The sequence below is a fragment of the Ammospiza caudacuta genome, chromosome 5 (assembly GCF_027887145.1).
Source record: "Ammospiza caudacuta isolate bAmmCau1 chromosome 5, bAmmCau1.pri, whole genome shotgun sequence".
NCBI lineage: Eukaryota > Metazoa > Chordata > Aves > Passeriformes > Passerellidae > Ammospiza > Ammospiza caudacuta.
The window spans coordinates 46,743,413-46,761,155 of NC_080597.1; positions in this window are offsets into that span (position 1 = coordinate 46,743,413).

The following is a 17,743-nucleotide window of genomic DNA, read 5'->3' on the forward strand; positions in this document are numbered from 1 at the left end:
GTGTTTACTTGCACTAAATAAATCACCCTAGAGTGCTCTGAAGGCAGAAAATATGATTCATATCACACACAACTGTTATTGTTGGGGGAAGAATAAAGTAAACTACGTACTCTTGAGGATATCCACTATTTAATCTTAGGTGTGAGTTTTCTCAGTTTAATGGACTTTTTAATATTTTCTTGATTTTCTAAAGAAAATATAAAAAACACTAGAAACAAGGAAGGAATTACACCTCTTTCCATGTTCTCCAGACAGACTATCCTCCAGTCTTTTTATTGACTTGCGGTAACATTCAATGAAAAATTTATTCTGTAGAATTTAACACCATAGGCTGGATTAGCAAAAGGTTGTTGAAATTATAGCCACTGGTATGTCTGAGCATCTCAGACAGGCAGCCAGAAGAGATCAATGTGTCAGATACCAAAGGATCTGAAAAGGAGAGTTTAGCCAGCTCACCAATTTAGGTGTAGCTGGGGTGAAGTGTCTAGACATGCAGGGTTGTAGCTTCATAAGCATCTTCCAGCTGTGGATGTCCACTGTGTCTTTCTCAAAAAACACAGTAAGAATATTCTAACTTTAATCAAAATACCTCCAATGACATTGTTTTGATATCTGAGAGGACTTGAAACAATATTTTTTCACCAGTATTTCTGTCTTTCTGTTGCTGCTTCATTAGCTCTTCTGAAACAACACAACACAAATATATCCCATTCCACCTTTGTGCTCCCACCTGAAGTTAAACATTTTCCTCTAAATATTTACATTAAAGATCTTAACAAGTTAGTAAGAGAAAGATATCAGGATACACTGCATTTGTGGCAATGTTAATCCCAGCCTTGGAGATGGGCCCCAGTTTAAAAAGGACACAGTCCAGATGGATTTAACCCACTGTGCTGCATAATTGGTCCTTGCATGAGCAGCTTTCTTGAAAATGCAAATTTATGCTTTGCCAGCACACTAGGACTCTCATCATGGGCAGAGTGTATTTCAATGCACATATATTTATTCACAATGCCCAAGGCCTTTCTGACTAATAAGTATCAAATTTAGAGAGCATGGATATGCATATTTGGAAACAGAGGTTTACTTCCCTGGGGATATTTTACTGTCAAAATGCAAATGCCCACTAACTCTAAGTACTGTGTAGCTTAATATCAGCTAAACATTAGGAGTGAGAACCCTTTGGGCTTTTAGGGGTAACATTTTTTAAGATTTGGAAAGAAAATGCATTATATAAATCATTCAGAATCAGAGTCTAAATATTTTCTTTAGAAGAAGGACTACATACATACATAAATATCAACTAAATAAAAATGGTAATTAACTGATATTTGCAAATTCATCATTGGTTTGAAATATAATAAGGATGACGTTTATGTTTTTTTCATCTTAAGGCCCCTGTTTTACCCAATACTGTTTTTCATAGTTTGTTTGTAGTTTATTTTATCATTATAGGAATTCTACAGTGATTCTCCTTCTAACTCCAGAGAATGGTTGCTTGAAATGAGCAATCAATTTTCAAGTAGAGTTTTGCTCAGGAAGCTATCGACTACAAAGTTCACAGGTGTCTGTGAGATGCCTTTTCAATTATTTGAAACTCTTATAAGTCAAATGCAGGTTAGGTACCACTAACCTTTGAAATACAAGATTCTCTCCTCATCTAGGTGAATTAAGGAAAGTAAAATAAAAAAAGCTTAGGAAACAAGTAGGTTTTCCACATAATGTTTCATTTTTTCCTGGAAACATATTTTTTGAGTTTCACAGATGATTTGTTTCTTTCATTGTGACAAATAAATAGATATTTCACAATCAACTATAAATGTAAGCTTTCTTTCCAAATCTCTAATGGAATTTTTATCTCCTGTATAGCTTTCCCTTCAGAGGAATTACATCATTGCCATGAAATATTTAGCTTTAATAAATGTAAGGCACCTCTTAGCATATACATGCAACTTGTAAATCAGTAGTTACAGTTCTTTCTCCAATCACAGAGATATTTTAGAATCTCTGAGAAACTTTGGTGGGACAATAAATGCATCACTGAAATAAATGTGCTGGAAATCAAAAACTAAGTGAAGAGTGAGTACCTCACTCACTCAAGACAGGTGTCTTTCTTCTGTGTGTATATTGTCATCTCAGTGAAATGCAAAAAAAAAGCTGTTCTTCACACAGATTATGTTATTCATAAATAAGAACATCACTTAGAATTTGAACAAAGGTACACATAAACTTTATCTGACCTTTAACTAATAGTAGACCCAAGAAAGTCAAAATTATGGTTTAGTTTTAGAAAAGATGAACTTCATCTCATTGACATCTGTAGATCTATTTTATATTTTGCAAATGGCCATGCTTTAATTATCATACTATGTCCATTTTACTACAAATATCCATCTTATCATATCATTTAAACTCTTCTAGATGATAAGAAAACCTGAAGATGTAAAGAAGGCATAACGTACAAAATGAAAGTATGGGAGTTAGCTGTTGGCTTCGTTAAAAACTGTAAGTGGATGTTTCTAACTCCAGAAAATAATGTGAACTAAATTTGATTGTCACAAATAGTAAATTGTGTCTGAGTGAGGCAGACTTTAAGGAATATGATGTGCCCATTATTGATATTTGCCTGGGGAGTTGCATGTTAGAAAATTCAAGATGGTATTTGGCAGAATAACCAGCAGTATATTCTAAGAGAGGTAGCCTTTATTTTTGTGATACATAGAACACACTAGTGAGCATATCATCCAGCTTTAGTAGAAATACAGGTAATTAAATTAACTGGGTAAAACCAACATAGTGTAAGAACACAGAACAGAATCTGCAATCCTTGGGTCAGATTTCCTTCAGAGGAGAAAATTCTGACCTCTATGTGTCTGTGGAACACAAGTGAAATTTCCTCACCTCCCCTCAATAAACAATTACTGTAGCTTAACTAATTTTGCCAACTACCTTTGAGGAAAGCCAGATATGTTAATAATTCCTAAAAGGAATTGGTAGATTTTCTTGAGAGTTTCATTTTTTTAAACTGAAGATAGAGTGGCTGAGCACTTGTCCGCCACCAAGGTATGGTTTTGTAAAGAACTGAAATTTTTGTGTTTATCAGCCTTCTCTTCAATGTCTTGAGTTTGCATTTGCACTCTGACTAAGCCCACATGTGCAGCAAAACAAAACAATGTTTGTTGCATTCTAATAATACAGATTTGCAATAGATTGTTTGAGTTTCATTTAGATTCACTGATTAAGAGTCAGAAAGAGTAACATGCTTTTGTTACTGTTTGACTCGGGGAGTGATTACAGTGAAAGTATCACTGTTTAGCCTTTTAATTCTTTCACTTCCATCACTGACATCTTGTACGTGTGCACAGAACAGTTATGTCAGTGCAGAGTTGGGGTCTATTTGAAGGAACTTTTTAAATCAGAAACATATCATAATCATCACAGCTTTTCAACTCACTTCTCCCCATGGCTCTCTGAAATGGATTTCTGAACACAGGCAGCTTGGGATAGCTGAAATTAGGGATGCACACAGAAAAAAGCAGAAGAGAGGGAATGATCCAGAAGTAGAGCAGAAGTGATTTTCCAATTTAGCTGTTGTATATATATGCTTGATGTCCAGTTATCTTTCATGACGATTTGTATGCAGTGAAAGAACCTCAATGCATCTCAAAGAATAGAGTTACTGTTTCCAAAGCCTGTTTACATACTTATTTTAGATTAATGGTTTAAATTGAATTAGCAACAGGGTTTCTTTCCTCCTTTCCTCACTCTCTTCATCTTACCATCTCAATGGTAAGTATTTTGAAGCTGTGTCACTCTTTTAAGACCCATCAGTAGAGCAATTAGCACAATCAGGATCTATTTTCCTCTAACAGCTCTGCACATTAGTCACAACAGCATTTCTAAAATTTATTCAATTTCACAAGTAATTAAGTAATTAAATAGGAAAACCAGGCAGGACCAGTCCAAGAGATCTTAGGTATACTAACTGCCTAGTTTTATCCAAAAAATACCTTACTTAGCATAGTATTTCACAATTACTATTGATGTGTCTCATGTCACCTACTGATAACTGTGTGTAATTTCTAGCTTTGCAACCACAGATAAACCATGCCTCATGGGGAACCTATAGTCAAAGGATTAGCATCTTTTTAACTACAAAGTCCTCTTCAAAGAGGTTTATATCTCAGCATTGGTTTTGTCAATTTCTATGCTGTAGTAAAAAGAAAATTAAGTTTCTTTTTCTGATGAATCACTTTCCTATGAATGTAAAACAAAACGTGAAGTACAGAACAGTCAGCATTCTTTAGCAAAATGCTTATATTTCATACTGTTACCCAATATTTTGTGAGAAATAATGCAAAAATTAGGTATTTTACTTTCCAGGTAAATATGTAACCATCTCTTATCAGTTACTGATCACTTGGAGGACAGAAGGTTGGAACCAGCCCTTCTGTGCATAGTCATGTGTAATAATAGCATCACTTCATGTCCAGGTACCTGCAGGTAGCTTCATAAGCAGAAATTACCTTCCAATTACATTAAAAATGTACAACTTAAAAGAGAGCCTATGTTTTTATTCAAAGCTATTGTAGTTCTGCAAAGCTGTCATGAGTAACAAGCAAAGTAATGCATACAGGTAAAAGGCTCCCTTTCAAGTTTAACTTCATTTACTTCTAAAAGGCAAGGGCAAAACAACGCAATGGTGGACTAATTTCACTGTGATAGATTGTATTTTTCATGTGTGATAGTGGCAAGATAGTTACTTTGCCTCTGGAAGAAAACTGCCACTTCTTGCATAAGGTCATGTAATGGGAAAATGTGGAATGAAGTCCTTATTTTCTTATCTCCTCTTGTAATAACCACTCATGACTAAGATAGATCTGTTGAAAATATTTTTAATTAGAATATAATTAAAGGGTAAGTCAGACTTCCTACCATAATTTCTTAGTAGGATTACTTTCATGTGTTGTATGATTTTACTCCTGTGTAAGTCACCAGTGTACTGAAAAGAAAGAGTGTTAAAGCATGATTTACAAATGGAAGGTTCAAAGCAGTGTAAAAAGGACAATGGGGTGACTGTCTTCAAAATCTTGGAAACTGAAAATTGGTTAAGCAAAAATGCCTACAGAAAGCCAAATGGATATGGTAAAACAGTACTTGTCAGCATACTGAATAAGGGGCTAAATCATATTTAAAAATTTCCCACGAAACCAAGCATTAGCAAGTGTCACGGAGACCAGAATGTTTGTATGGGAGAGATGAACAAGGTCATCTCTCTCATACTCGTCACTTGTGGACTCCCAGAGTGCTGGGAGCAGGACTGGGAGCTGGGGCTTTAAGTCCTTGAACCCCATAGTTTTTACAGGCAAGCCACCCCAAGAGTGGTAACAGGAGAATTATTCGGTCCTCAGCCCTGAATGAACTCCCCTCAGGAGTCTCCCAAAGCCACAGACTACCGAAGAACAAAAGATTAATTTTTTTGAGCAGCAGCAAACTTCAGTTAGGCAACACTGTACTTCCAGGTTTTCTCTTAGAAGTTTTCCACTTTCGTTTTAGACTAAAGTTCAATGAAACTGCTTGCATTCCGGAAATAGGAATCCTCACAAGAAAGAGACCTAAAGAAAGAGACCTAAAGACCTAAAGACAGACCCTAGAAAGAGTTTTTTAGACAATCTTTTATCCAGCTAAGAGTTGTCAAGCCTTTTGGTAGACATCATATCAAAGGCAGGCACTTGGTAGCTTTGAAGACAGTTTAGAGAAGGAATGTAAGAACTATGGAAGAAAGCAAGAAAAAGGTATTTGAAAATCCAGTAAGTAGTAAGAGAAACAGGTTTAGTGGCATAAGTTATAGCTCAGTCTTGGTAAAATGAATGAGAAATTAAAAGTAGATTTCCATGGAAATCACAGGTTGCATGTGATAATAGAATAATCTTTCTGGTTTTAAATGCCTTCCATCTTCTTGGAGGATATTTTTCAAGGTGTCTTGATGTTAATCCTTCATTTAAATCTTAATAACTGTACATAAAGGAGGTCCTGTGTAATGATTTCTGAAAATCAAAACCATGATCTACATATCAGAAAAGCTAAAAGTAAAAACAGTGGAAAAGATACCTGTGTATCTTTTAATACCTGTGTATTACATCCTAGAACTTCAACAGATGCAGCCATACTACATGTGACCATGCAGGCACACATCTGCAGACATGTTTTGAGGTTCAAGGCTCAGTAGAATTGAAAAGAAGTCATCCATCTCTGTCATGTAAAGAAATAATCATCAAGTAATGGTAGCAGGAATACCAACAAAATGAGAACCTCTACTAAACAGTCTTCCTAACTTTTAAAATATAACATAGAGTCAATGCTTACATGCTAATGCAGAGGCAGTATTTTGGCCTAGCTGAATCTGATTCATATCTTGCACATTTTATTAACATCCATAATATGGCATAGATCCTTCTGTCTGATTTCTGTCATGCATACCAATGACTTGATACATTCTTATTCATTGAATACATTAATTGCTGTGGGGAAAAACAGGCACAATACTTCAGATTAGTTTTGAATGCTCATTTGCCATTTTTTAATCAAAGATTATGTTTAATCTTTGCAGTATATAGAAGAGGGGAGAAAAAATTCTTTAAAAAAATGACTTAAGATAATCATACAGTATAAAGGCATTACTGCAGACTAAAGATTATATTTATAAATGTATGTCAATGTTTTTCTTATCTCTGTTGTATTTTACATCTTTCACTATAATTCACAAACAACCCTTGATCTGCATTTCTTGGTATAACCTGGGCTATTTCAATTATGCTGCTGACTTCTCAGGATGTGAAAAAAAATGTTATTATATATGTGATTAATTTCCTTATACTCTCTCTTCTATCTGTCTTTTTCTTCCAGATAATGGCAAATAACATGTTTGGCTTGTTATTCAAAACAAATTTTGGACTCTACAATACTTTGAACAATTAGCAGTAGACAATGAAGAAAAGAGCATAAGAACTCAAATCAGCCAAGGTATTTATAAGAGTGGTCAACACACCATACCTGTTTTAATTTGAATATGTATGACTGTAGACAAGAAAAAGAATTATTTTGTGTAAGCAGGAGGCAGAGAAGAACAAAAAGAAAGGATGCTTATAACTTTGAAATAGAGGCGGAAGAGAGAAGCTTTCAAAATGGAAAGTTGTAATACTTGAGAATGTGGGTATAAAAAACCAGCTGTGAATGTGATATTTTTGTGAAAATGTACTAGATTCTCTCCTCTCTTGCTTCAAAGGCAATGCTAATCCTAAAAGGTCAAAAGAATATGAATATGAAACACCATTGTGAAGGAAAATCTTTGAAATGCATGGGCCAGATCACGCCGTTTTCTCAGTAATACATGCACCTTCTCACTGGGTGAAACAAGAGTCTCAGTGGGGGTCAGGTTCCTGTTGCTCATGTTGAACAGTACAAACAATGGGCCGAACTGTGAACTGTGAAATAAGAAGCTTCTCAGAAAGAAGTGGTACTGCATGAGGTAAATAAAACATGATGACACTTGTCTAGAGAGCCACTGGTGCTGAACTAATTGTGAATGCCAATCTTGGAACACGCTGTTGCATTATCCAAACAGCATCTCACCATGCTTACCTTCCCAAGTGTTGCTTTTAGCATCTGTGTGCCACATAGACTAGCAGTAGTTTTCAGCTGTGGTATTTTAGTAGCATGAAAGCAGTGTTCTTTCTTCATTCTGGCATCATGTTCCACTGGGGAGTCCTGAAGTTCATCAGTAGTGTAAGAATGTCTGTTTATGAAGGGTTTTTTTCATGTGTAGTCAGGTAAGTGATTTTTTTAATCAAAAAATGCATTTACAGGAAACCAATGCAACATTCCTAAAAGTACATTGCTAAATGAAAAATGTTCCTGAAACCATTTAAAATTGGTTCTCTGACAATTGGTTTAGGAAGGATGGAATTAGAGTATTAAAGAGGAGAAAAACAAAAAATTCATTAAAACTGTGAAGAAGATCGTATCACAAACACCATTGCTCCACCAATTATTTATAAGTTTGGATGGCCACATGTGGAAAAAGGATTTACACCTCTAATATCCTGAACCAGTGATCCAGACTCTGACTTTTGAGTAAAAGGAAGCAACATACCTTTATCTTCCCCCTGCTTTTGTCAGGCAAGGCAGGGGGAAATAATCATCTCACAAAGCAATATGTTTCCACTATAATATACCACCACCTTTCTAAGGCTTGGCTTGATTTCTTCTTTCTTAAAGCACCTTCTTGTGTGTGGACTGGATAGGTAAATGACTACTTTGCAGCCATATTGCATGAGAAGCCTGAGATTCATAATGCAGCATTTCAACCAGAAATTAGATTTCTAAAACAGGTTTTTATGGGGTTTATTTCTTCTTCCTATTTTAATTATTTGCTATTGTCATGGTTTAACCCCATCCAGAAACAAAGTACCACTCAGCCACTTGCTTACTTAGCCCTAGTGGGATGAGTGAGAGAATAAGAAAAGTAAAAAAGAAAAATAAATCAGGAGATAAGGACAGGTTAATAGGTAAAGTAAAAACCTTATACAGAAACAAAACAAAAGAAAGAATGCATTCACTTTGCATGGGCATCAGGTGTTCAGCCATTCCCAGGAAATCTGGGTTGTATCACACATAATGGTGACTTGGGAAGACAAATGCCATCTCCAAACTTACACTACTTCCTCTTTCTTCTACATCTTGATATGCTGAGCATGACGTATGGTCTGAGATACCACTTATGTCACTCGGGTCAACTTCTTGTGCACTAAAAACCTTCCCAGGGGTGGAGTGGTGTGAGAGGCAGAAAAGACCTTGACTCAGGCCAAGCTCTGCTCATCAGTAACAAAAACATTTCTGTATTAACACTGTTTTCATCACAACCCCAAAATATATCCCCATATAAGCTCATATGGAGAAAATTAAATCTATCCCAGCCCTTCCTCATTAACCACCATCCCATCTTCACATCCTTTGATATCATATGCATATATACTTCCCCTAGTCTATGCATCACCCTTTGAAAATGTCCAAAAAATTCCCATTGCATGGCTAATTTAGCCCATGACATTGAGCTCCATTGCTACTCCATTGGTCACAGCTACTCTCATGGCCAAACATCAGTGCCTAAACTATTGAAAAAAGAAATCTAATTGGTCATGTAATTTGGTAGACATATTGAGTGTCTGCTATGCCTACATGAGATTTAAATAGGACTCCTGGGAAGTCTCATCTTTTTAGCATCTCTTTCTGCATTCAATGAGTAATTTACTCATAGACACACTTAATCTCCTGGTAATCAATACTCTAAATCATAAAGCAAAAATAACTTAACCTAGTGGATAACAACTTTGTATGTTGAAGAAGAAAACTATGGGATAGGATTTTTTTACAAAAATAATAATTTCAACAGTGATAGAAAGCAAATATATTCCTAAAACTGTTGTTCAAAGAGAAGTAAAACAAAAGCATTTTCTGAATAAATTATTCACTGAAAAATATTCACTCAAGTCCCTCTACATAGAGGTTCCAAATTTTTCCAGGACCTATGAAAAATAGCATTTAAGTTGTGCCTGAATGCAACTGTAAAACCTCCAGCAATATACAGCTGAAGGGGGAAGAAGTATAAATACTCACAAGCAGCTACCATATCAAAAACAAATCATGATTCTTACTGAAGCAAGTTGAGGTCTTAAAAAGAATCTTAATCAGCACTCTTCAGACAGATCATCTCCCTGGAGACAATGAAAAGTGAATCTTCTACTGTTTAGAAGCTCTGAACAGATAATTTTAAAAGGAATTATTTGAAGATTGAATTAAACATACATTAAGATTTTTTCTTTTAAGAAATTCTGTTGTTTTGTTTTCTAAGTCAATAATGTTATGTGATGACTAGATACTGACTCTAAGTTGTTGGAAAAAAACACCCAAGCCAGAATTATTTAACAAAGTTTTCCCTAGAAATTAAGAAGCAGCTGACCCTATAACTGATGCAGACACTTCTGTGTAGGTTTCTGTGATATGTTCAATATCATGAGCTGCCCTAAGGGAACTACAAAAAAAAGCAGCAACACATCACGTCCTTGGTGAAGCTATTGAACATTAAAGTACTAGTAAGGAGGCCTTATGTTTTTTTTAAACTTTGGAAGGTAAGCATTTCCTATTAAGTTACAGCTGAATATCTAATGTTTTGCACATATTGTGCAGCCCCTTACATTCTCTTCCTTGGAGCCATTGCTACAAAAGTTTGTAACCTTTCTTTAAAATCTTACTTTTCTCAGTTGAAATTGTTTATTAAGTTAAAAAATAAAAGTAATCCTTAGCAATAGAAAACAAAAAAAAAACCAAAACAGAACAAAACTAAAAATCCCAAAAAATAAAACAAAACAAAAACTCACAAAACCAAACCAAACCAAAAATCCCCCACAAAACAAAACAAGGCAAAAATCAACAAACCACCCCCCAAAAATCTGTAAAACTCATTCTCTAAAGGAACTTAAAACAGTATTGGAAGAAAGAAAACAAGTCAGAAAAAAAACCCCAGCAGTGTTTATCTGCTGATATTTTTTATTCCGTTTGGAAAAATAAGAGTATTTTTCCAGGAACTGAAATAAGATATTAACAGGCATGTCTGCAGTGCCCTTATGGAAGAATAATAGGCAAGAACAGAATTTAGAGAATTATGCAAATTTCTCAGAGATATTTTAAGGATGGATGACCATTTCAAGATAAAAAAATCTCAACCTAGACAAAAGCACATCTGCTCTGAAATATTCTCTCTTGAGAATGCATTTCCTGTTAGCAATTTTAAAACATCTGAGCTAAATTTACCTTGAATTCAAATGGCCTATAAAAATCTTTTAAAGGATCTTCCAGCATACGTTTTGAATGTTCTTATTTTGCTTGAAGTACTTTCAGTTCTAACTGGAAGCTATATAGAAGTATGAGGGTGCTTTGGGAAATATTATGTCTATTATTTCCAGACATAGTTATTAGCACACATATTTTAATTTACTCAGAAGAGCACATTATCTATTGGTGACAGACCCACAGTCCTCGACCAGCCCATTTTTTCAAGTATGCCTACTGGAATTTTTTCATGTTTATCCGCTTCCATTCAGCAGTGAGTACCATAAAAATAATATTTTGGAGTGACCATTGCCACGGTAACAACCTTTATAGTATTTTCTGTGACTAGATCTGCAGCTCAATATTCTTTGGTCAAGAGTATGAAACATCACAAAGGATATGTTCAGGCCACAGTATGAAGAGCTGTTGTGTTCCTCTCTATATGCCTGAATAAAACACCTGGCATTTTATTGGTCTAAACTGGATCTGTTATTGGACAGGACTTAACTGTACTAAAGGTCTTCGAGGCTGTGAGTCAGGAACCTTCAGAATAAAAACAGAAAAATACCTCAAATTAAAGAGCCATTTCCATAGATTAAAATGCAAACACATGCTTTCTCCTTTGTGAAATTGTGTAGAGACAAATCTATTATTATATCTAATTATGATAGATTGACCTTGGCTGCAGAACTGGTGCCACCAAGACATTCTATCACTCTCTTCCTCAGCAGAACAGGGAAGAGACAAAATAAAATGAAAAAACTTTGTGGCTTAAGACAAAGGCAGTTTAATAAAGCAATGCCAAAGGCTGCATATGGAAGCAAAGGAAAACAAAGGTTTTATTCTCTAATTAGCAGCATCAGGTGATGTACAGCCGCTTATCAGGAAGCAGGCTTTCAGTACATGTAGTGGTTGCTCTGGATGCAAAGTGTTATGCCCCAACCCAGGCCCGTTGTTTCCCCCCATGTCCATGACACACATTTTCTCTTTGTTTCTATAGCTAAAAAGGGATCATATAGTGTGGAATATTCCTTTGGTCATTTTGGGTTATTATCCTGTGTTGCCTCTCAAGATCTTGCCTCAGTCCAGTCTACTGGAGAGGGGGGAACACTGGGGATGCAGTGATGCTGCTTTGCCAACACTGCTCAGCCAAACCACTGGCTGTTTTTACCAGTGCCTTGCTAGCCACCGATGCAAACACTGCACTGTCAGAGCTGCCATGGGGAAAAGTAACTCCAGTCACTGCCAGAATGTGGCTATTCAACATGCTATTTCAGCATCTAGGCCTTCCTTGTAATGCTGTACTGTATTATTTCTAACTGAACAAGAGGAGAAATACTAGGAGAAGTAATCTCACCTTACTAACAAAAAATGTTGAAGAATTTTGCAGCTATTCACATTACATGAAACACTACCTTATTCTTGGTGACCTGTTTTTGAATTTGCTGATTATCAAGCTGATTATTTCCTCTGACTTTACCCTGGCTGCTTGGTGAAGTCAGCAATATATATATATTGCTAAATGTTCTAAGTCAAGGAAGACTCAGTATAAAAAATCCATTTACTTCAACACACATACAAAAAAAACCCTTCCAAAAATAAAACCTTATAGAATTATGTTGAAATATTTTATTTAGATAACACAAATATTTAATTTATTTCTTGACTTTTCTGTGGCTTTAAAAACGGAGCATATGCAAACAAATACATTTGATAATACATAGAGAGATTTATTAGATGGATGAGTGACGGGACTTCAAAGTGCTCTTAATATCATGGTATTCTTCTCTTAAATAGAATTTCAACAAAGAGAAAACCTTTAAAACATTCAGAATATAGTATTTTTCAGTCAACTTTTCTAAAAAATCTTATTTCACCATGGTCTAGAAAAAGTTGTCACATAATAAAGTGTTCATTATTCTTATTTTACTTTTCAACTTTTCATTACTATTATTATACCATGAGAAGCCAAGTATTTATGCTGGAAGAAGATAGATGTGGGATTGCCATATAGAAAGATATTACTTCTCCCAGTTATTTATGTTAAGTAGCAACATGTAAAATATGCTTTATTTTCTGGCAATTAGTCATTTCCAGATGCTTTTATTTGCTAGGAGTCATATTCAGAACTCTTAGTTTTGAAATCCAGTGTCCCAGCCCTTAGACCCAGTAGGGTATAAATCTTTAAGTAAAAATATAAATAATACATAATAATATTAGAAACTATTTTCTCTCTCCCAATCAAATATCAGAATGTTTCTTTGTTCTATTAAGCTGTTCAAGTTATTTTATTGTGACATTAAAAAAGTGGTCCCAGGAGTAATTTTTAGCTTCGTGATGTTAAGTGCCCCTTAGCTATATTTTGACCACATATTGTGTAGGAAGCACTGGTGTGCCCAAGTACAGGTTTCTTTGCAAGTGAGCACTGCAACTAAAAATGGCTTCCCACACACTCACTGATAAACAGTGCAGTCTCTGGAACCCTACAACAGTATTTATTGTATTTTTAGGGTCTTAACAAGGGATTATCCTTGGGAAGTGAGAGGGTTGAATCTTTACACAGAAAAGGGGGAAATGGACTTTCACTTTCAGGGTACTTTATCCACTGGAGAGCTGTGGAAAAGGTATGTGGTGGCTTTACTAAAATCATGTATACTAAACGAGATATTTAAGACAATTCCTTTTGCCCTTTAAATGTATAAAGATAAAACTAGAGTGGAAAGCAGACCTAAACCTGCAAAGGGATAATATTCCTCTTTGATGTGGATTGTGTTGGTGGGGTTTGCTACTGCCTGCAAAAGAACATAAGCGAGGGAGAGGAGAGTGACTGTGATTTTTTCTTTTCCACCAGCAAAGATAAATACCCAACCCAAAATGCAGCAGCTTGTGATAAGCCACTGCCTGCTCAATCTCTGTGGCACCACTGCAGCTGTCAGATTTATTAAATTTCTCCATACCAACCTTTCTTTTAGCTTCAGTAGCACTATTGTTTACAAAACACTATATATGAGGCAGATGCCGTTTCAGGTTTTTAAATGACAACAAGCTTAATCCTATTATGCACTGAGGACATATAAAAGGGGTTGCTGAGGGCTGTTTTATCCCCTGCCTGTCATGACAGCAGAGGAGCAGTTCAGCACCTGCAGAAGCAAAATCACATATAGCTCAATGACTGTTCGTTTGACCTAGAAAATAGCAGACCATACATTTATTTAACATTCAGTTCTACTAAGGAAGATCTCAGTGTATGGTTAAGGATGTTTACCCATTCATCTGCATAAGTACATGCTTGTGAAATGAAACTTATTAGCTTCAATAATAATACACAAACTCAGTTCATGGCCAGAGCTGATGCTCTAATACCACTCCCCTGCAGCTGAAATAAGGGTGGGACTTCACCTTAAAACAACTGGCGCTTGTCAACACAAGGAGACCAATTTGCCTGCTACTATGGTGTCTAATTAAAACACTGTATGCTGAAGACTTGTCACACAGGTTGTAAAACAATTGAAGGAGTTGCTGGCATTAACTCCATTTTACTGGAAAATCCTGCTTCAGTTGAAACACATTAAAATGTTTTTCACAAAAAAGCCCATATCAAATCTAAACCTGGAAATCCTACTAACTTCTGTATTGTTGTGTTCTCTAAATTTAAATACACCTGTTAGTAAAACTCTTTACTGTCTGCAAAACTCATTATAGGTTTCCTAATACAGTTAATTAATTTCATTTCTTACAACTGATATATCTGATCTGAATATGATCCTATTCCCCTGACAAGTTTTTAGCACAGGTTTTCAGATTCCTAATAATTTTAGTTTCCTATATGAGGAGCAATATAGCACTTGTGATTTCCCATGTGATAATAACAGATCTACTCCAAACATACAGGTTCTTGAATTTGCCCTAGGTGTGGGAATAGAACATATTTCAATTGTTTGAAGTGGTAGTCTGAGCTAGATAAACCTTTGGTAATTTGTCTTTTAAACCTAAGGGCAAGGCCAAAGTTCAAAAGAAGCATCAAAGACGTCTAAAAATGTCATCCACAAACCTCCATAACAAAATCTTTCATTGTAAGAAGTCACATATGTTATTTAGATTCTCAATCCCATACTGAAATTACTAGGTTATCGCAATAGTTTGGTCTACCTCCTACATTAATATGCATTGAATTCTCCAAAAGACAACACTTTATTTGGCCAATTATTTTTAAATCTACTTAGAATACAGAAATAAATGAAAATAAATGTGCTACAGACATGTTGTGCCGACAATTAACAGGTTCCTGTCCCACCATTCAAGATGATATACAGCTCAGAATAATAGAAGAAAAAAAATTGTCATTGCAAAACCTTGATGATTTTTGAGTGGTCTTGAGAACCTAGAGAGATCCCAGCTGACTGGAAGCTGGTAAATGTCCTGATTTTCAAGAAGGGCAAGGAGGACCACAGGAATTACAGGCCTGTTAGTCTGCCTTCAGGCCCTGGTAGAGATGATTGGAGAAGATTATTCTGGGAGGTATTGAATAACACTTGAGAGAATGTAGTCATTGGTCACAGCCAGCATGGCTTTGTGAGAGGAGAGTCCTGGGTATAATAAATCCTTTTATGACAAGGTAATCCACCCTTTTATCAGGGGAAGCCTTGGATTTCAGTAAAGATTTTGATACCGTCTCTCACAGCAGCCTTCTGGGCAAAAGTCCAGCACTCAGCTTGATAAACACTTTATGTGATGCATGAGCAACTGGTTCATAGGTTAGGTACAAAGGGCAGTAATGAATGGGGTCACATCAGACGTGAAGTGTCACTGGTGGGGCTCCACAGGGCTCCTCAACATCTTCATAGGTGACTTGGATGCAGGACTGGAAGGGATACAAAGCAGGTTCACAGAAAATATAAAACTAGGAGGAGCTGTTAACTGCCTTGAAGGCATGGAGGCCCTGCACAGACACCCCAACAAATTGCTTGGACTGTTCAGCCTGGAGAAGAGGAGACTGAGGGGGACACCTCATTGTGGTCTTCAACATCCTCACTAGGGGAAGAGGGGAGCCAGACACTGATCTCTGCTCTGTGGTGAACAGCGACAGGACAACAGCCTGAAGTTCTGTCAACAGAGGTCCAAGTAGAATATTAGAAAAAGGTTTTTACCCAGAGAGTTTTTGGGCAATGGAAGAGACTCCCTGGGGGAGTGGTCACAGCGCCAAAGCTGACAATTTCAAGAAATGTTTGGAACATGCTCTCAGGCACATGGTGTCATTCTTGGGGTATCCTGTGCTGGGATCCTTGTGTGTCCCTTTCAACTCAGCATATTCTGTGATTCTGTTTTCCTTTTACCTGAAACATACCTCCTCTGTTTTTACCTGAATTCTGAAAATGCTTGAAGAGAATGCAATATATCCCAAACATCATCTCAGACACCTAAATCTAGTTCTCAGCACAGGTAGCAGACAAAATCATAAATATTGTGAAACTGTCTTCCAATCAATTTTCAGACTGTTACCAATGCAATTTCTATGTTGTGCTCCTTTATTGTTACTGCAAAATAAAATAATAATAATGAATGCAAACAAAGTCTGCTTGAACAATCTTCAATAAAAGAATAAATGTCCTTTCATAAGTTTTATTGGAAAAAATGATGTATAACTAAACATTGAACTCCATAGTTATTTTTCAAATGTCTCATCTTCCAAATAATGTAACTCATCCACCTAATTCCATTAGAGAACTCATTTTGTTGCTGCTGTATGAACCATGAAAAAGCATTTCCAATGAGTCTTCAGAGGTGCTTTGGCACAATTTTTTTTTCCTTTCTATTCAAGACAACAGATTGAAGTAAATACTTGGTTTGGCAGCAGACAGTAGGTATCTCAGCAGTAAATAAATAAAATCCATAAGCAAGTGAGCATCTTGACAGAAAGGATTTTGCTGGATGTCTTTTATAATTAAATATGCAGATGTTTTCATAAGTTTCCAATTTACTAAGTTAGTATGCCTTTTATGACTATCTTATGTAGTGGCAAATCTGAAAGGGAAATATTTTTTTTAAAGTAAAAGTAATGATACTTTCTATTGCCATATAATTAATCACATGAAAAACAGCTGAAAATATGTTTATTTAATATTAAATATTTGCAGAAATGTTTTAGTAGGAAACAATACTAAGTGAAAGGTTATTTTTGCTAATTTTGTACTTGATTAGTATTGTTGAGTTTTTATTGAAAGAAATGTTTATGGATGGAAAGTTGTAGGGCCCTTGGCAATGCCTAAAACCAGAATAGGACATACAAGGGATGCCAGAGAAAGTTAGGCCATTTGGACTTAATTCTACAAAACATTTTCTAAATAATATCATTTTTTGTGTTTAATTTGATGGCATGTATTTTACACAGTTACATTTGTGATTTAATTAACCTGTTCTTGTGCCATTTTCCAAATTGGCATAAGTGAATAATAAATAAAATAGAATAAACATGTGTAGTCTCTCAGCAAATTGATTCATGTAAACTAGTTACCTTACTGTAGTAGCTATTTACAACATAGCATTACACAGTTGAATAATCAGTATTTCTTTTTTGGTGGCATACATTTTCTTTTACTTCTATTTATTACCATTTGATGAAATTAATACCTTATGTGAAAATTTAGCTTTACTCATAATTTCTATGCTAATTTACAAGAGCAACACATACAGGCCATAAACTACAGATGTGAGTGTTATAGTACCTCAGAAAGGTTTAGAAGTCTAAGTCTTAATTGAAGAATTTAATAAAGGAGAAATTATAAATTCCTGGTTGCATTATTTTAAGACCTATAAATCCTGTTCCTGGGGCAGTCAGGTGATTCATACATGAAGGGAT